The following is an 18,729-nucleotide window of genomic DNA, read 5'->3' on the forward strand; positions in this document are numbered from 1 at the left end:
CTCATCTTCCTTCAGCAGAGACGCTTGTGCGTTCAAACCATTGGCCTTTTGGTTAATAGCCAAAGGCCTTCACCACTACACCACCAAAACTCCTTTAAAATGTTATTAGTTAGAACATTATCAGTGACTGAATGGAAGTCCTTTTTGATTTTTGTCGTTTTCCTTTAATTACTACTTCATTCTGGGAAGAGTTATTGATACAGGTTCACCAATACTAAGAATCACAATATTGTAGCTAAAACATCAGAAAATTTGACAAAATCAGGAACTATAAAATACCAGCAGCAATGAAAATAACAGCCTGTGCTTGTCGTGTGTACAGATCAAACCAAGTGACTCAAAGTATCATTGTAATTGGTTAATAACGACAGCTCTTACGAGAGCATTCCAAAAACAAAAACAAACAAACAAACAAACAAAAAAGCCCCACTGCCATCAGTAGATTCTGACTCATAGTAACTCTCATTGGGGTAACAAGGCAGTAACTCTGTACAGAAGTGGACTACCCAGCTTCCTTCTGTGGAGCGGCTAACCAACCTTCTGGTTAGCAGTCAAATGATTTAGGCACTGCACTACCAGAACTCCCTACCAGAGCCTTAGAAGGTTCAAAAAGTAAATGAGCATAGAGTTTTAGCCTTGTCGGTATATTGGTACATGTAACTTGAACTTAAGGAAAACAAATTTTTTAAAAAAAATTTATTGTGCTTTAGGTGCAAATTTACAGAGCAGAATTTGTTTTACATTCAACAGTTCATGTACGTTTAGTTTCACTCCCCAATTACCATCCCCAACCCTAACCCCCTCTCCTCCTCTCCCTTCCCAGTGACCCCCCCCCATCCCTGTGCCCTTCTTAGTTATGCATGCCTGTCTGTCCAGCTTTTCCTCCATATGAATGTTGCCCCTCTTACTGCCCCATGGCCGATTGCTCCAAGGGATGTTCTCGGTAGAGTAGGTGGGTGCATCTGCATGTAAGTCTTATTACTGTTGGGCTGAGAGCCAACCCTTGGGAATGAGTTTTATCCCAGGCCTGAAATGTATCCCAGGGCCATAGTCTTGGAGGTCCCACTAGACTCCATCTGATCAGTAATTCTGGTCATTATTGTGTTTTTGAGTTTTGTTCCACGTTTTTCCTCGCACTCTATCCAGGATCTCCAATTTTGATCCCTTCCTGAGAAGAAAAAATGTTTTTGTTGTTTTATATAACTTTGTTTTATTAAAAAAAATAGTAAATTTCTGCTGAAACACTGCACAAAAATTTTATAGACAGTCATTTTGATGTTACCCCGACAGTGAAACTTGGTGTGGTCTGCACTCCCCACACACATCTAGTGATGCCACTGGTTTCTGATAAAAGAAAAAGAATCCTCAATTTCTCCCTCCTTCCTTCTCAGGCCCTTTGGTAGCCAGGTTTTAGAATGCATGTAGTCTTAATGTGTATAGAGTTTCTGTTTCAGGTGATGAAAAACTTGTTGATAATGGTGATGGTGGTACAGCATGGTGAATGTAATTAATGCTACTGAATGGTAGTTTATGTTATATTTATTTTACTACAATAAAAACAAACAAGCCCCATATGTGTTCTTAGTCCCTGTGTAGTACAAATGGTCAATGTGTTCAGTTGCTAGCTAAAAGGCTGGAGGTCAGAGTCCATTCAGAGACACCTCAGGAGAAAGGCCTGGTGATCTACTTCTGAACAATCAGCCCCTGAGAACCCTGTGGAGCTCAGTTCTGCTCTGATGCACACGGGGTCGCCCTGAGTCAGAGGCAGCTGGAACACAACTGGCACTGATAATGGTTTTTCTTTTGATTTCTAAATGACACTACATATTATATGGCAATATTTAAAGTTTTGTGGGCCCGGGTCCTCAAGCTAAGCTTGTTTGGTTAGGACATTAATTTTTGATAACAGATAATATTTTTAGGGTTCATTTTATTCTCTTATGTTTTCCAGTCATGCCTTTATTTGTCCTTCCTTAATGTCATAATTTGCAAGTCTCAGTCAACTTTTAAATGACCCCACAGGGTTCATGTAGGTTTGGGAGCAAAGGTTAGCAACAGGAAGGTCTCCAGCTATCTCTCAGCTCAAAGAAATTCGAGAGGCAGCAGAGCTCCCAGAAACACATGCAGTATCTGGAGGAGGGCCTTAGTAAGGGACCGTTGCTGCTCCCTGCAGTGTCCTTCTTTCTTGAGTGGCAGGCTCCTTTGTGTCCACTTTGGTTCTTATAGCATTTTTCTAGTGCTTGTTCATGTTGCTCAGGTGGTGTAGTGGTTAAGGCATTTGGATGATAACCAAAAAGTTGGTAGTTTGAATCCACCAGCTACTCTGTGGAAGAAAGATGGGGTAGTCTTCTTTTGTAAAGGTTTACAGCCTTGGAAACCCAATGGGGATAGCGATGAGTGGAATAGACTTGAAGGCAGTAAGTTTGGTTTTTTGTTTTTGGTATTCATGATGGTATGCATTTTTGTGAATAACACTCAGAGGAACCATTCTTCTTGGCCATTTCCCTCCTATGATCTCTTGTTTCTTTGTTTCTTGGTCTACTCTTGCCTCAGAAAGTAGCTTTTGTGATCTTAGACAGTTTCTACAGAGCTTAATTTCGCTGAGCTTTCTGCTGGCCAATGGGAATTAGCTCCAGTTAATCAGTTAAAGTTAAAGAGATTATTTAGCTAAAATATAAACAGGTGAAGATATTTCTGGTTAATTAATGAGAAAGAAGTTAAATGTTTAAAGGCATCTCCTTGACTTTTAGTTTTTTAACTGAGTAAGTGGAATCAGTGCCTCTTCTGTAGGCTCCCACACCAATCACAGTGTCATAATCAGGGCATCTGCCTGTCAACATGTTCCCCACATGATTCTGATGCACCCAGTCTGAGAACTGTTGCCCTAATCTAATCATTACCATAGCCACCTGAACAGGGTAGAACCCTTTTATAGCTCCCTAGCTTCATGAGCAATTTCTTTGCCTTTTAGTTTTAAAGTGAGCTACTTAGTTACTTCTTGGAGACCCTGGGTTGTGCAAACAGTTGTGCTTGGTTGCTAACCAAAAGGTGCCTTGGAAGAAAGGCCTGGCCTTCTCCTTCTGAAAAGTCATCTTCTGTGGACCATAGTTCTACTCTGACACACATGAGTTGGGATCAACTCGACAGCAACTTGGTGGTTAATTGTTAGACATTTCTACAGGACTGAGTTGTTAGCATCTCAAACTTGGTTTCTTCATAATTGAATTCAAAATTTTCCTTCTAAGTCTGCTCTCACTCATATGTTTGCTGTTTACGGTAAACACCTCTCTTTCCACCCTGTGCCATCCATCTAAAAACCTCTAAGTCACCTTTTCCTGTGATAGTTCTCATCCCCACTTCCTCCTTTCCATTCCTGCCACCTTGCCATCCATCCTCAGCATCTTCCCTGGATCATTGCAGTAATTTTCCAAATGACTTCAGTAACCTTAGCCTCTGCAATCTGTCTCCCTATTACTGTGAGTTATCCTAAATTATGAGGTCCCTGGGTAGCACAAACAGTTTGTGGTTGAATTCTACCGAAAGGTTGGTGGTTCAAACCACTCAGCAGCTCTGTGGGATCTGTAAAGATCATATGGCAATGGGTTGATCCTATGGTACAGGCAGAATTAGCAAGCCCCTCTTGACTATGTCAACAAAGTTGCTCTCAAGGCCTCCCATGATCTGGCCAGCTGGCCTTCCAACTTCACCCCCTGCTATACCCTCTTTCTGTGTACCCTATGGTCTGGCATCACAGACTTTCTGGCTTTACTCTTTTGCTTATGTTTTCCCTTCAACCTGGCTTCTCTAGTCTTGGAAATCCTGTTCTTCTTCAAGATCATCCTCAGAAGCCACTTCCTCTGTGAAGTCTTCTTTGGATTCTCCTGACCTAAGTTGCTCCCTCCTTGGTGCCTTTTCAGGGGTGCTGATGGCACAACAGTTGGGCCTGGGCTGTTAACAGATAGACTGGCCATTTGAACCCACCTAGCTGCTCTGTGGGAGAAAGACCTGGTGTTCTGCTTCTGTGAAGATTACAGACCCTCTGAGGCAGTTCTCCTGTCACATGGGATAGCTACGAGTCAAAACTGACTGGACGGCACTTAACAACTATGTCTTCCAATGTGTTCTCTGCACCTCTTTTAGCCCTTGTGCTTATTTCATTCTGCCCTGTGTTATTGTTGGTCTCCCCACCCCAGTCCCTCCCAGAGGACGAGGGCAGGCTCACTTAACTCAATGCCCACGCATTTACACAGACATCACAGACCTGCAGTGATGGGGGATGATGGGATAGATGGATAGCTTCAGTAACTTTGCTGTAATGTGCTGGAGTCCTTCAACTCCCTCTTAAAGGGAGTTGGGGGTTTCCCTAGAAACTGCCACTTCAAAGCCATACAGAAAAAAATGAGAGCTAAATTAGGCAACATTGTTTACTTCTTAAGAAGATGCTTTGGTGTTCCTTCCTGCACCTGTGAGAAGACTTGCATTTGACCTTGACAATTCCCTGTTGAGCAACAGAACAGTTAAAGGCAGGGCCCAAGAGGGTGTGTGCAGCAGGGCCCATCTGACAAGGAGTAGGGAGGCTCATTTGCAGAAGGGCTCCTCTCACACCCCATGGGCCTGGGAGAAACAAGCGCTTTGGATTAACAGGGTTGCCTGGAGACAGCCTCTTCTAACTTGCTGGCCCAGAGAGGGTGTTCATAATTCTTCCACCTGTAGTGCATGTCTTTATCTAATTCCCAAAAAGTTCTGACCTGTCATTCCACCTTCTGTAAGTGACTGCACTTTTCCTTTGCTCCTAAAAGCAAGGGTGAAGGAGCTCTGGTGGTGTAGTGGGTAAGACATTTGGCTGCTAACCAGAAGGTCAGCAGTTCAAAATCACCAGCTGCTCTGCTGGAGGAGGATAAGGCAAACTACTTCTGTAAAGATTTACAGTGAGCGGTCGCTATGAGTCCAAATTGAGTGGATGCCAGGGCCGGACAATGCTGGCCTGAATTGCTGCTCCTGGGTGCCTGAGTTTTCAAAATGACCTTCACATGACCTTGAACAACACTGTCTGTGCACCCTCTCTGGTTGCTGTAAGGAAAGAAGTAACTACTGTGAGTCCAGGGCCTTGAAGCCATTTTAGACCAAGGCAGGAAAAATAAACAGATGGATGAAGCAGCTTCCCTTGAGTTTGTTGTTACGTGCTGTGGAGTTGAGTCGACCCCAACTCATAGCAATCCCTACTTGGGTTTCTGAGGCAGTACCACTACGGAAGTAGATTGCCCAACCTTCCTTCCGAGGAGTGACTGGTGGATTTGAACCACCAGCCTTCTGGTTAGCAGTCAAGTGCCTTAGGCACTATTCTACCAGAGCTCCTACCTTTGAGTGTATGCTATCTTTATTCACTGATGACTGGCGGTAAATTGGTTAAGCATTTAGGGCTTGGGCTTGCAATTTGTCAACAGATGAAACAATAGGGCTTTACTGAGCAATTCCCATGGAAGCTCTGGTAGCATAGTGCCCAAAGTACTTGTCTGCTAACCAGAAGGCTGGTGGTTCAAACTCACCAGCCACTCCTCAGAAGGAAGGTTGGGCAATCTACTTCTGTAGTGATACCGCCTTGGAAACCCAAGGAGGGGTTGCTATGAGTCAGGTCCGACTCGATGGCACATAACAACAATAACATGGCTCTTATGTCCATAGTATGGAGAGAGAAACTGACACTAAAGAAATTGTACTTGACCTAGAAGGCAGCACAATCCAGGGATGCCCTGCTGGTTCTTTTGGTGCTGAATCAAGGGGCCTTATTACTGCTCTGAGCACAGTGGGCAACATCTCTGTGGTTAGTGGATTTTTCACACCTTCCTTTTCATACTACTCACCTCCCACTGGTCTTAGTCCTGGCGGGGCCACTCCTACATGCCCTACAAACAGAACTGTGGGCCAGGGGCCCCTGAAGGGTGAGACCAGAGGATGGCATACACGGACTTTCTGATGACAGGCACACGATGCTGCCTTTCTCAGCAATCGGGTAGCATGTGTTCGGGTTTCCTGATGTATAGGCTACGGGGGAGGAGAGCCCCACAAACACCCCTCCTTCTCCAGGCTTGGCCCTGCCAGCATCCTGGCAGTGTCACATGGGCCTGATGAAAGGTGCAGGGGTGCCTAAGGGGAGGCCACATAGGGCAGTCTTCCTGTAGCGCTGCCCCTTGGGCTTGCCAAGTCCCACGAGTCAGCAAACTGGAGGAGCATTTCAAAGCAAGGCCTTCGCCCTCCTTGGCAGGCTCCTCAAAGCCTGCCTCCTCCTTGCTGTGCCTGGGAGATCCTGTAAAAGGCTCTTTTTGTTTCTGCTTCTCAATGGGGACATCCTCATAGAATCTGGAGGGGCTCAGTGTGAGCTGGAGGGTGCTTGAGGCAAGGCTACTTGGGTGGGCAGCAGGAGGGGGCAGGTCAGGCAGTTGGGAGGAGTGGGACAGGGCAGGGGCAGAAGACGGCTGAAAAGTGTGAAAACTACAGAAATGGTGTTTAAGAATTGAGGTACACTACCAATGGTTACTTGTAGAAGTTGGTGGCAAAGAATTTTGCCTGTTCCACCTCTTCTTAAGGTGCTTTGCAGTGTTTGATGTATAACTAAGACCTCAGGCCTATGGTGATGTGTTCTTAAGACTAGAGAAACTACCTTGGTATTTAGTGTCAGGACATGGTTTTCTTTAAAATTTCATGGGAGCTTGATTAATATAGTTTTGAGTCCAGCTTAGATATCTGGGATGATGGCCCAGATGTTATCAACCACAAACACCATTTATGCTTATAGGGACAAAGGATGCTGGGACCAGGAAGGAATGCCAGAGGTCTCATCCCACTCCATGTCTCTGCCAATCATTTTTAATCAGAATCTCTTAATAGGCAGCATGATAGCTTTCTAATTCAATTATATTCATCTCTTAAGACTTCTTGATTTAGCCTATTTATTTATAGTGATCATAAAATATCATTGAACTAGCTGCAGGTTTGTATATTTTCTGTATAGAACATGAATACATGAAAATTAAATGTGAAATATATATGAAAAATGAAATATAAAAATTTCATATAAAATGAAATTAATTTTAATCTGATGAAAGGTGAATTAACAAATTATTCTCTAGGGCAAGAATAGTAAAGAAAAATGAGTGCTTTTGCCCTTGAATAAAGCAAGCCAAAAAAAACAAAAACAAAAACAAAAACAAAAAACCAACAAACCAGACTAAATTAAACAACAAAATCTTTCTTTTGGTATTGATCCTGCTGTGTTTGTACAAAGTTTGTGCCTGGGTTTATGACTGAACCCTTTTGCCCCTGTTTAAATGGATGGGGACATTGTCTTTCAAACATGCCCTTTCCAAGGAAGATCTGAATTGCCTTGCTTTTGCATTGCATCTACAAAGCAGGCTATCAAACTGCACAAGCAAAACAGAGGCCCTGGAAAGACAATATACCTTCCTTCCTGAGGCAGATATTTCAGGATTGGGGAAGCAGGGTTTCCTGTGTTCTCACAAGGGGTTGAGATAAAGAAACTCCAGAGCGGTTTCAGAACGAAGTCAGCCTGGACTGAGCATGAGGAATTGTTTTTGTGTGTGGGGCCACATTCTACAATGAGAGACCGACATGGCCACAGACCGTGGACAGGATGTGACGTGACCTGGAGTTTGTAGCTGGAAGAGTTCCCTCAAAGCCTGTGATGTCAAACAGCAGGTTTGCAGGACTCCCTGGAAATCTCAGTGCTTCTCTTTCTCCTCCCATCTCCCACGCCAGATCTCACTGTCCCAACCTTTGACACATGCCCTCAGTTGTGTCTTACTTCTGTCTTCTACCATGCCGAAAGAGCAATAGCAGGCTCAATGGCCCCAGGAACATTTATTTAGTTTACATCATATTTTCCTCTGGTTTCTATGTTCAACAAAGGGCAAAACAGAGAAGTTGGTAAAATTCGCCTTCAGTTTATTTCCCCATCCTCCACCCAGTTTCCCTTTTTTGTGTTTTCTCCACCCCCTTCTTCTTCACTGTCCTTTGGCCTAGAAGTCATTACTACAATAATGAAAGTAATATGAACAATTTATTCATCCAAAGATATGATGTGTCACAACTATCTAATTTATTATCTCTTCCAGATACTTATTTCATTTAAAAGAAGTCTGTGAGAGAAAAAACAAACAAAACAATAACAATAAAAGAAGTAATATAGCCATAAGGAAGGAAAAAAAATCCAATGACAAAATAAGTGTATGTTTATTGGGAGGGCAGAAGGAGGTGAAAGAATATGGGAGGAATGATAAGATCATTTATTTTCTCATCTTTCTTAGTTGGGAGTCAATAGATACTATTTTATTTCTGAAGCTAATAAATTAAGAAATAGAAATCTAAGCATCTTATTTAAAATTGAAAAGATTAACACTATTAACACTAGAATCCAGATTATACAGTAAATGACAGAAAACAAAGCAAACATAAATGAAACATTAAAAAGAAAAAAATAATTTGAGATGTTAGAATTATGACAAACAAATGCATTATAATATTTATTGTAAATGAAATAAATTCATTTATTAAAAGAAATAAACTCATAGGATGGATCAAAAATCTAAGTACAACTGTGTGCTATCTTAAAAAATGTATACCTAAAACAAAGTGAGTAGAATCAGAGATAGTGCTTAAATGCCAGAAATCTCTCTCTAATGGTGGAATTCCAGGCACTGTGGCATCTGGGAGGGGTAGATATTTTTGGACTAAGAGCTTTCCAGCCTCTAAAACCAGAACATGTGGTTTGCCAGCTCATAAGACAAGCCCTATGTGCATCAGTGTTTGTTCTAGATTGCCAAGCTTCCAAAGGGCAGGGGCAATGCCTGTTTTGTTTAATTCCAGGCATTTCAGTAAAGTACCATGTGAGTATATACTTTCTGATTTCGAAGGGACATAGAAGTGGTGGTTTAGAAACTCTTGTTCTCAGCAGTCCATGAAAGTAGAGTGTTCTAGTGGAAAAGCCTATCAGGAAGTTATGGTAACTATTTTGAGCCATGAGTGTACTATTCAGTATCTCCAAGCATTTGTATTAATGGTTCAGAGTTTGATTTATTAGAATCCTCCTCTCAATTTCTGAGAGGTGGGACAACTTAGAGTAAGAACATGTATGTTGGAGTCAAACCTGGGTTGGAATACCAGCTCTGCCACTTACCTTCTGTAGGATCTTGGGAGAATTACTTAAACTCTCTGACCTGCAGCTATGTCATTTGTACAGTATGTTCATTCATTTATCAATAATTACTTATCGAAAGCTTACTATGTGCTAGTCTTTATCTTGATGCTGGGGGTGCAAAATCTCTGACCTTATATTTTAGTGGGCTAAGTTCTTCTGTGTGCAGGGTCGCTATGAGTCAGAGATGACTCAATGGCACTTAACAACAACAACAAGATAAACAACAATAGCAACAACAATCAATAAATAAATTCATAGTATGTCAGGTGGGATAAATGACATGAAAAAAATCAAGTAGGGTGACTTAACAGAGAGTGATGGTGACATGTGTAGGTGCACATGTGTGAGAGTGTGTGTATGTGACTGTTGTGTATGTGTATACATGTGTGTATGAGTGTGTGAGTGTGTGCTGTATGAGTGTGACTGTGTGTGTGTGTGTGTGCATGTATGCAAGTGTACAATTGCTATTTTAGATAGGGAAGTCTGCCTGAGGAAGGCCTTTATTATTTTTTTCCCTAATTTTAAGATTTCTTTAAAAAATTATTTATTTATTTTGTTGTTGATGTTGAGAGTATACACAGCAAAACATACACCAATTCAATTGTTTCTACGTGTACAGTTCAGTGACAGTCATTACATTCCTTGAGTTGTGTAGCCATTCTTGCCCTCCTTTTAGGAGTTGTTCCTCCCCCATTAACATACATTCACTGTCCCCTAAGGCTCCTATCTCATCTTTTGAGTTGCTGTTGTCAGTTTGATCCCATACGGATAGTTCTTAAATTGAGCATAGTGCTCAAGGCAGACATTCTTTACCAGTTAAGCTAACTACTGTTTGCTTTTAAGACTTCAGGTGATATTTTTGGTTTAAGGTTTAAAGATTATCTCACAGTAATAGTTTTAAGGGCTTATCAAACCTCTATGGCACCAGAAAGTCTACAGTCCATGAGGATTTGAAATTCTGTTCTGTATTTTTTCCCTTTTGATCAGGATTCTTCTATAGAATCTTTGGTCAAAATGGTCAATAATGGTATCTGGGCACCATCTAGTTCTTCTGGTCTCAAGGCAAAGGAGGCAGTTATTCATGGAGGCAATCAGCTACACTTCCATTTCTTCCTCCTATTGCTGATTTTCTTTCTTCCTATGTTTCTCCAGGAAAAAAGAGACCGATTGTCGTGCCTTGGATGACTGCTTGCAAGCTTTTAAGACCTCAGGCACTAGGTAATGAAGTAGGAGGTAAAGGAGAAACACTAAACATGTTATTAGTCCAGTTAATTGGGATACCCATGAAACCATGACCCTAAACCAAGGAAGGGCCTTTAAGTGGAAACCTGAATGAACTGAGTGAGCATGTGGAGACCTGGAGAAAGACTCTTCTTCCTTGTAGAGGACTGTAAGTGCAAAGACTCTGAAGTGGAGAAAAATGGCTGGGGCAGCACAAACAGGGATTTGAGGACTAAGGGCTATCTGGGAGCCACATATAATATTCCAGACCTTGGTAAAGACTTTGAATTTTATCCAGAGGGAGCTCAGAAATCATTGGAGGGTTTTGAATGGACCAGTGATGCAATCTGACATATTTTAAAAAGATTACTCTGACACTGAGTTGAAATTAGACTTGCTGGGGGCCAAGTTAGGAGGAATAATAGAGTCTTGGACCAGAATATAGTAGTGGAGGTGGTAAGAAGTAGTTGATTCTGGAGCTGTTTTGAAGACAAAATTGACAAGATTTCTGATAGGTCTGATGTGGGAAGAAAAAGAAAGAAATCAAGAAAAACTTCAAGTTTTTGGTCTGAACAACTGCAAAAAGAAAGCCTCTATATAATGAGATAAGGAAGAAGCATATGGAGGGAGGTATCTAGAATTATGTTTCAGTCATATTAGTGGAGCTGTTAGACATGTAACTGGAGATGTTAAGTTGGAAGTTGAAAGTCAATGTGTGAGATTCAGAGCATGTAGTTGAGGAGGAGATACAAAGTTTGGGGGCACAGCACAGATGTTTAAAGCCTTGGGCTGGATGACGTTACATGTGAGAGATGAGTACAGATAGAGAATAGACCTATGTCCTGGGCCACACCAATATTTAGGAATCAGGGAAAGGGGAGAAACAAGCACAGGAACAGCCAGTCAGGTGGGAGGAAAAACAAGATAAGGTGGTGTTGGGTTTAAGAAGAGAGTCTTTACATGTACCAAAGGCCACTGCTTGTCAAGTGAGGTGAGGACTCCAGAATTGGCAGCATGGGTTAAATGAAGTAATGTTTGTAAAGCATGTAGCACACAAAGAAAATGCTCAAGAAATGGTAGTGCTGATCAAGATTGACCAGGACCTGAAGTTTCATAGTTAGGGAATGCCTTCTTTTGAATGAAGATACCTGCAAGGAGTAATCTTGCACTGATGGAGGAAGAATGCGTATGCTGAATGTGGATAGTAAGCCATGGTCCCACAGAATGAAGAGGGAGCCCCTGAGGGTGGGGAAGATTGCTGAAGATAAATGTCTGCTTTGTAGGCTTCCTGGGACCTGCTGTGGGATTATAATCCACACTGAGGATATATTAGTCAAACCCTGATTGTTTGTTCACCTTTGCACACCTGCACATCTGGTCTATTTATGAAAGACTCTGAGCCTGTTGAGATGTGATAGAGCCTTTTGGGCTGTTCAGGGCTTGTGCAGCCACCTACTCCATGCAATCACTTTATGCCTTAATTGGGCCATGGCCTCCTCACACACATGGCCATCCAGCCCTCGGGGACATTCTTCTGGATTGATGCAGCACTTTTTTCTGAGCTAGGATACAGTCTCAAATCCTTCTTGACACGGTTCTCGAGAAAGTTCCTAACAAAAATAATCACAGTGGCAAGCAAGATAAAGTGTGGCATCCAGGTTGCAGACATAATCAGATTGCCTGGGTTCATCTCCTGCTCCATCATTTGCTACCTGAGTGGCCTTGAGTGATTTATTTAACCTTTCAGTGACTCAGTTTCCTCATTTAAAAAATGGGGATAATAAGAGAACTTACCTTACAAGCTTACAGTCCATGAGTATCAGCTGCTGTCTTTATCCAATGCTAGGTCTCTTGTCTGAGGCCTTATTGCCCTCTCAGATATTATAACTGGGAAAATTTGAAGGCAAAGTACCCACATGGGTTGGTTACATCGTCAATGAGTTTAATCTCTAATTAGAGGAGGCGGTGGAAGTGGTAACTCTAAAGTGGGAGATTCAGGCATCTAGGCACTCCTCAAGTTAATCTAGCTAGCCATGTTCTGTCCAAACAACTGGTAGACTTTGATCAGTGAACACACAATTTCTTCCACTTGCTGCACATTGAGGCCTCTTCAGGCTCCTCATTGATCAAACTTATTCTGCACTGACAGAGCAGTGCCAGATTTAATTTGGAGATTTCAGAGCTGGGAAAGGCCTTTGCCATGGATGAGCTAAACACCATCCTTTCTGTTGATGTCCCTGTTGCTCAAGGACCACTTGGCCTATGTGTTTCCAGGATAGGCCACGGACCTGCCTGAGGGCTGGGGAGCTTTTGATGGAGTTGCTGCTTCTCTTCCTCTTCTTGAGACCCTGGACAGCTCCTGGACCCCAACCCTGCAAGCTTGGTGATTCAGAAGTTCTTAGTGTAGCCTGGAGTGAGGGCACAGATCTGCCAACTCCATCCTGGTCATCAGTGCACACAGATACTGCAGTCAGCTGGACCTCATGTCCTCCACCAATGTTGTTGCTAGTTGCCATGGAGTTGTCTGCAACTCATGGTGACTTTATGTATAACAGAATGAAACTTTGCCCCATCCTGAAATATTGTCTCAGTTGTTGGTACATTTGAGTCCATTGTTGCACTTGTATGTTTTGAGAGTTTCCAACCTGGGGGGCTCATCTTCCAGCACTATATTGGACAATATTCTGTTGTAATCCATAGGGTTTTCTTTGGCTAATATTTGGAAGTAGCTCACCAGGACTTTCTTCCTGGTGTCTCTTAGTTTGGAAGGTCTGCTGAAACCTGTCCACCGTGGATGACTCTTCTGGTATTTGAAATACTAGTGGCATAGCTTCCAGCATCACAGCAACATGTGAACCACCACAGAATGACCAACTGACAAAGCAGTCCATGTTGGTGACTGAGGGAAAATAAGAAATGTCATTGGGTTGGCAGTATGGAGTGTTGGTTAAGTGCTCTCTGGACCCAGAAGACCTGAGTTCAGATGGAGACCCCATCATTTTCTAGTTGCATCTTGGGTCAATTATTTAATTTCGTGAGACTCTGTTTCAAATGTGAAATGAGATCATAACAGTGCTCACCTTACTGATAGATTTAGGGTTCAATGGAATGATACTTGTGATATGCTGAAGGAGTGTCTGGCCCTTGACAGATAGTTAATGTTAATTGGTGACAAAATGGTGATATGGGTGCTGTGTGTCTTCCATCTTCTCCCATTTTCTGTTTCAGTTTTACTCCCTTCTCCCACCTCCTTTTCTCTACCTCAAGGGCCAAATTAATCTACATAAAGCCATTTGTTCCTTTAATAATAAAAAGGATCACCTGGGAAACTTATCTGAAATACAGATTCTTAGGTCCCAAGCCCCAAGATTATAATTCAATCGGTCTAGCATAGGTCCCAGGAATCAGCATTGTGAACCAGCTTTCCCTGTGATTCTGTTTTGGGTAATCTGAGGGCTTCCAGAAACTTTTCCCTAAAGGGTTGCTAATAAGAATTTAAGGTACTTTCCCATATTTTCATTTTAATAAGGACTCAAACAAAACGAAACAAAATGAAACAAAAGCAAAACCAAACCAAACCCAAAATACCCATTCAAACCTACCAAGACTTTAAAACTCAGTCCTATAAACCAACTCTGTGATTACGCTCCAGGCCCTTAGGAGATCTCTCAGCCTCACACTCTCCATTCCAAATATTCCCTGCTGACAGTTTTTCCTCCTGCTTCCTTCCTTATATCTGATTCCTAGCCGAGCACTTTCTGGTCATGTTCTAGACTACTGACTTCCATCCTGGATGGAGAACAGGTATTTCAAACTCCAAAGATACAAACCAATTTGGGAATCTCAATTTCCACTTAGTCCTTGCCATCTCCCCCTTTGCTTTGAGTCATACCCTCTTCTGCTTACTTGTTCAGGCCCCAACCCCAACAGTCTTATTTGTTCCTCTTTCCTATCCCCAATAGCCAATCATTTAGTAAGTTTTACTGTCTCTACCCAAGTAGGACCCCCTCTCACCACTCCCACTGCAGCCACCCTACTCCATGTCTTCTTTACCCCTGGCCTGGTTTATTTCAACAGCTGCTTTTAAGGACTCCCCAGCTTCCACCCCTAGAGTGAACTTTAAAACATGTCAGATCATGCTGTTATTAGCGGCCACTGAGTCAGCCCCAGACTCGTGGTGACTCCATGCATATAATGGAACAGATTGCTGTCCTGTCCTGTGCTATCCCCAGGTTTGGCTGTGGATTGCTACCCTGTGATCCATAGGGATTTCACAGGCAACCCCCCTTTTATTTTTTCAACTTTTTAAAATTGCAATTTGGGTAAAAATTTACAGAGCAAATTCATTTTCCATACAGTAGTTCATACACATTTTGTTCCATGACGTTGACTGCAATCCCCACAATGTAACAGCTCTCTTCCCACTTCCTCTTCCCTGTGTCCTTCTTTCCTATGCATTCCTGCCCCCTGAACTATCTCCCTGTGCAAATACTGTACTTCTTCTGTTCTCCCAGGATTGATTGTTCAAAGGAGTATATCTACCTGGTGTAAATATTCACCTTATATGCCTTTCTGTTGTTTGGTTGGAAGTCACAGGATTGAGTTCAATTCCAGGACTGAAGGGTAACTAGGGCCATAGTCTCAGGGGTCTCACCAGGCTCTATCAGGGCAATAAACCTGGTCCTTTTCTTTTGGTAATGATTTTGAGTTTTGTTCCACATTGTTCTCCCACTTTATCCAGGGTTGCCTGCACTATTCCTTTTCTGAGTGGTTGACAGTGATAGCAGGGCACCATCTAGATTTTCTGGTCTCAGGGTCATATAGGCCAAGGGTCACATGATCCACTATTCACTTGAACTGATTGTTTCTGTGCATCTTTGGTTTTCTTCATTCTTCTTTGCTCCAAGTGAGGAGAGAACAATTGCTGCATTTAGATAGCTGTTTGAGCTCTGGTAGCATAGTGCCTAAGGCATTTGACTGCTAACCAGAAGGCTGGTGGTTCAAACCCACCAGCCACTCCTCAGAAGGGAGGTTGGGCAATCCTACTTCTGTAGTGATACTGCCTCGGAAACCCAAGGAGGGGTTGCTATGAGTCGGGGCCGACTCGACAGCACATAACAATAACAACAACAACAACAACAACAGTCACTACTCATGAAAGTAGGATGTAGAACAAGGTTTTTGTGTAGTATTTATGTCAGCTGAGCTTGATGTCTCCTGCAACCATGGTTCCAAGCCCACAGGCCCAATAACTTCTTCCTTCAGGGTGGTTGACTGTGTCTAAGAAGTGATCGTAACTTTGCTCCTGTTAGTTCTAGTTACGTGGACATTCTTATAGCACATACAAATATGTATGTACAAATATCATCTGCCAACCTCCTTATATATGGTCATGGGTATATTCTCTTTTGTCTAGACATACCTGATCATTCAGCCTGTCTACCCATCTATTTATTCGTAGATTGATGTACATTATCACTGATAATGCAGTATTGTATATATGAAAGTGTTTATCTTTGTTGTCTGTAACTTTTGTGTGTCTCTCTGTCTTCCGCTTCTTTAGTGTTATTGTGTTGGTCACTCGATTTAGTATATTATGTTTCCCTTCACCCAAATCAATTCTTGTCTCTTAACCTATCTAGCAATATTCTCTCCCCTCCCCTCCATCCCTGGTAACCAACAAAGAAAGTTTCCTTCCATATATAACGTTTCCTTAACTTTTTACAATAGTGAACTAATACAATATTTGTCCTTCTGTGATTGACTTCACTCAGCATAATGTCCTCCAAGTTAATCCACATTATGTGGTGTTTTGAAGATTGTACACTGTTCTTTAGTATTGTGTAATATTCCATTGTATGTATGTACCATAGTTTGCTTATCCATTCTTCTGTTGATGGACACTTAAGTTGTTTGCATCTCTTTGCTATCGTGAATAGTGCCGCAATGAACATGAGTGTGCATATATTTTTTTGTGTCCCGACTATCACTTCTTTAGGATATATACTGACTAATAGAGTTGCTGGATCAAATGGCATTTCTGTTTCCAATTTTTTAAGTAATCACCATACTGATTTCCACAGTGGTTGTATCATTTTAAAGTCCCACCAGCAGTGTATGAGAGTCCCAATCTTTCCACAACCTTGCCAGCATTTGTTGTTTTCTGTGCTATTGAACTTTGCTAATACTGCTGGGGTGAGGTGATATCTCATGGTTGTTTTAATTTGCATCTAAGGGCAAATGGTTGTGAACATTTGTTTTTGTGTTTGTTGGCTGCCTGAATATCTTTGGTGAAGTGTCTGTTCATGTCTTCTGCCCATTTTTTAGTTGGATTGTTTGTCTTTTTGATGTTGAGGTGTTGGAGTTTTCTTTCTTTATTATTTTATTTCTTTTAAGAGCTTGTTTTACATTCAACGTTATGTGTACATTTAGTTCCACTCCCCATTTACCATGTCCAACCCTAACCCAGTCTCCTCCACTCCCTACCCTGTTACCCTACCCCCTGTGCCCCTCATATTTATGCACTCCTGTTTGTCTTGCATTTCCTCAATTTGAATGTTGGTCCTCTGGTGTCCCATGGTCTATTGCTCTAAGGGATGTATTACCATGGAGTATGTGGGTGCATCATCCTGGGTTGAATGGTCTGCGTGTAAATCTTGATAACTATTTGGCTGAGAGTCAGCCCTGGGGAGTGGGTTTATTCCAGGTGCAGAATGTATTCCAGAGCCACAGTATTGGGGGTCTCACCAGATTTCATCTGACAAGTAATTCTGATCATTATTGAGTTTTTGGATTTTGCACCCCATTTTCCCTCCCACTCTATCCAGGATCTCCATATTTTATCTTTTCCTGAGTGGTTGGCATTGGTAGCCAGGCACCATCTAGTTCTTCTGGTCTCGAGGGCCATGGTGTCCTATGGTTGATTGCTTCCAAATGCCCTTGTGTTTTTTTTTTTTTTTGCATTCCTCTTTGCTTCTGATGCTAGGAGACCATTGTTGTTGTTATTATGTGCTGCGTTAGCTGCATCTTAGGTGGCCCCTTGAAAGCTTTTAAGACCTTAGTTGCTACTCACCAAAGTAGGATGAGAGCAAGGCTTTTATGTATTTTGTTGTGCCAATTGAGTCTGGTGTCCCCTGTACTATGGTTCTGAGATGTTAGATCTATTGGATCTCTCTCCCATAGCATCTGGTTGTCTGTGAGGGATTACTCTGTGTCTGTCTTCTATTGTTTCTGTAAGGACTGCAGATATTTTGTGTCACTAGTGTCTGTGCAAGATTAGCCTCAGCTGAATCTATCCTTAGTCTAGAATATACTCCTGTTCACTGACCCCCCATCTGATCCTCTCAGGTGTTTATGTGTTTGTCTGTAGCCTGGTGTTTGGTATTAATGGCAATGCAGTATTGTGAACACATTGGTTGGCATTAACATCTGTTGTCTATCTCTTACGTGCACAATTCAATGTCCTCCCTTTGCCTAATGTTATTATGGTGGTCACAGATCCTTCCCGTATATCCCTCCCCATACCCACATCAGTGTGTGGGCCCCAACTACCTGAGATTAATCCCTCCCCTTCCCTCCACATCCAGGTAACCTACAAAATGAGTTCTCTTTCCCAAGCAAACCCTTCTTTGTCTTTTTAAAGTAATGGGCTCATACACTACTTGTCTTTCTGCAATTGACTTATTTCACTCAGCATAATGTCTTCCAGGTTCATCCATGTTGTGAGATGATTCACGTATCCCTCATTGTTCTTTAATGTAGCATAATATTCCATTGTGTGCATGTACCATAGTTTGGTTATCCACTCATCTATTGATGGACATTTAGGTTGTTTCCATCTCTTTGCTACAGTGAATTGTGCTGCAATGAACATAGATGTATATATGTCTGTTTGTGCACTATCTCTCACATCTTTTGGATATATTCCTAGTAATGGAATTGCTGGATCAAATGGTACTTCTGTTTTCAGTTTTTTAATGAAATGCCATACCATTTGCCACAATGTTTGTACCATTTTACAACCCAATCAGCAGTGCATAAGAGTTCCAATCTCTCCACAACCTTGCCAGCATTTGTAATTTTCTGACTTGTTGAACTTTGCTATTATTGCTGGGATGAGATGATATCTCGTTGTTTTGATTTGCATCTCTCTAATGATTAATGATTGCGAGCAATTTCTCATGTGTTTGTTGGCTGCCTGTATATCTTCTTTGGTGAAGTGTCTGTTCAAGTCTTTTGCCCATTTGTGAATTGGGTTATTTGTCTTTTTGGTGTTGAGGTGTTGAAGTTTTCTATAG

The sequence above is a fragment of the Orycteropus afer genome, unplaced genomic scaffold (assembly GCF_000298275.1).
Source record: "Orycteropus afer afer isolate SDZICR_OR568_19922 unplaced genomic scaffold, OryAfe1.0 scaffold00134, whole genome shotgun sequence".
NCBI classification, from domain to species: domain Eukaryota; kingdom Metazoa; phylum Chordata; class Mammalia; order Tubulidentata; family Orycteropodidae; genus Orycteropus; species Orycteropus afer.